The sequence below is a fragment of the Bidens hawaiensis genome, unplaced genomic scaffold (genome assembly GCF_021521415.1).
Source record: "Bidens hawaiensis isolate Kalapana, Puna unplaced genomic scaffold, B.hawaiensis_p1.1 tig00027829_1, whole genome shotgun sequence".
Taxonomy (NCBI): domain Eukaryota; kingdom Viridiplantae; phylum Streptophyta; class Magnoliopsida; order Asterales; family Asteraceae; genus Bidens; species Bidens hawaiensis.
The window spans coordinates 4,913-7,528 of NW_027494519.1; the positions used below are offsets into that span (position 1 = coordinate 4,913).

Consider the following 2,616-nt stretch of genomic DNA (forward strand, 5'->3'; position numbering starts at 1 on the left):
GCTAAAGGAATACCATGAATTTGAAACTCATATGCTGTTACAATGTTATGTCAAGTAAAAATAATATTATATAAAGTAGTAAAGAAGTATATGATGAAATTATCCCTGTTTTTTCTTTTAATTTTGATCACTAGTTGGCCTGACAAATCTTGCATCATGAGATAGTAGTTGATTTGAGAGCCTAGAGGTTGACACAAACCTTTTGAACTTAAAGAGATTCATGTGTGAAAGAAGTAGGGTTAATTAAAATTATTGTAAATCATTCAATCACGATCATGGATCTAATAGCGGAGACTAATACAATATCACAAAGCATATTCAGCTACAATTGGTAACTTGAATACATTAATACATACATATGTCAGTGAAGCAAGCTCAACCAGATTTGAACAGCAACACCGCCTTTGATTCCAAATAGAAATACACAAAGTGGTTTGTCTCATGAGTCACGTAAGACCCTGCAAAACCGAACCCATCCGTAAATTATGTTGCAAATTTTGTTACCTCCATTAATCTCTAAATCTTAGAATACATTCACCAGGTTTATGTGTTATATTAACAACTTAACATGATAGTTTGTTTATCTGTTTCTAATACACAAAGAAAATCAACAATAACTCTTCACCTTTGGTTATATAACTTCAAGATTAAAAAATTATAGCACCTTTGACTTTCTTGGTCTTTGAACGTTTTAAACTCTGTTTGTAAATTAATAGAAATTACATGTTAAGACTAATTAGAACCAAATCACATACATTATACCGTAATTTTGTATCACATTCAAACAGTCCTGCAATCCACCAGGATCTCTGTTTGTAACTCTGATTTAAACCTAGATCTACACACTGCTAATTCAAAATTACTATAAATTACCCAAGTTTTTGCCGACGATGCAGTGCCAGGTAATTCTTAGCAAATTGCTTCTTTATCTGCTCCGCTACATCCTTCTCCACACTGCGATTCTCAAACGCCTAAACACACGATCATTATTATTATCAAACATAAATTCATAAATCAATTAAATAGACGAATAATAATTACAGCAATAGCAATATTAACAGCTTCATTCTGCATTTCCTCTTGATTACGACTTTTCTGCTGCCGGAAGTAATACGGTGGTGGGTTTCCGATCATTGGCCGGGGAGGGAGACTTCTTCACTCATGTTGTAAGTGAAATTGAGGGTGCGGTGCATCGAGCTTTATGTGTGAACAGTGAATAATGCTACCAAAGTTTCAATAATGAATTAGCGAATCTCTTTTTTTGCATATGAAAAGGTTTTGTTTTATTAAAAGTGAATTCACAGAAGTGGCAACAACGTAACAACTTATCATCAAATTGTCGGTGGGTAAAGTGTTATTGACATAATTGACGCTCATATTCTACCTTTTTATCATTTTCAAAGAAAGTAAATAATATTTTAGTATAATGAACGCTTTCATTACAACATAAGTAATATGTTAGAAACTGGGAAAAGTGTGTAACATGCGGAAGTGTCATCAACTAATCATATTATGCGCAAATAGATATGTCTTTGGTATAATATAGTTAGTCATAATCTATAGATAATGATCAAAGTAAATTGGAGAAAGTGTAACCGTCTTACTTATCACATTCAAAGTATTATATACATGTGTATTATATGGTTCCTTTTATTTTTAAATAGAAAACTTTAAAATGACGCATAATATATGTGTAAATGGTATTTAATAAATATAATGAGAGTTAGAAGAAGAGTGAGATGAGTTATTGTGATTTACATAGTTGTCTGTGTATCACGACTCAATACAATATTATCATGATCCATAAAAATACGTATGCTGACGTCATCGTCTAGATCAATAACATTCATCTTGCATCGGGAGTTCTTATACACATCATAAACATCTTTGATAGTCTCTTTAATTAAACATAAAATAATTTAAATCTTTACACTAGTAGATGTATTTTATGTTTTTCTTTCATCAAAAGACAAGTTATTCAATCGTATCATTGATCAGAAACTTTGTCGTGAAAATTCTTCAACGGTTTCAACATCTTCATGGGGGGGGGGGGGGGGGTTCTTTTAACCCCTATAAGCCTAAACTTTTACGTGATTATTCCCTTATATTTGAGAAGTTACAACTCATTTGCTTAATGTAACTATCTTTTATAGGTGTTGCAAGGTTCTACCACATAAATGACTAGCCACATAGGGCTATGACCGGCTCATGATGAACATGACCGAAACACATTCATCATAGGATAGCATGAGGACATGATGCTCTAGGCGGCATGAATAGCGCCCTTCTAGCAGGCTGCTCCAAATCGGGTAAGGGTGGGCTTGACGTGCGGGTTAAATTACTTGAGTTTACCTTGTGACATTTGAAAGAAAAGAAGTTTTTACCTTCCAGTCAAAAGTTGATGATTAAGACACTACTAATATTTGTAGCATTCAAGTATTTCTATATATATTGACTATTTCTATCAAACTTACTAGTTTCGTTTGTGGGAAACTACACCTCACGACATTAATGGTTGTAGACTTTTTCTTCAAATGACTTATAACTTGAAAGTATAAAAAGATAAGGATCCACGTTGCCAAAGCTATCTTGGCATCGTTGCGTTTGCAATTTTGC

At 33.1% G+C, this 2,616-nt stretch overlaps 1 pseudogene; it reads right to left on the bottom strand.

The window, feature by feature from the left end:
- Positions 1-217: 217 nt before the first annotated feature.
- Positions 218-1,134, bottom strand: LOC143576000 (uncharacterized; annotated as a pseudogene).
- Positions 1,135-2,616: the final 1,482 nt, after the last annotated feature.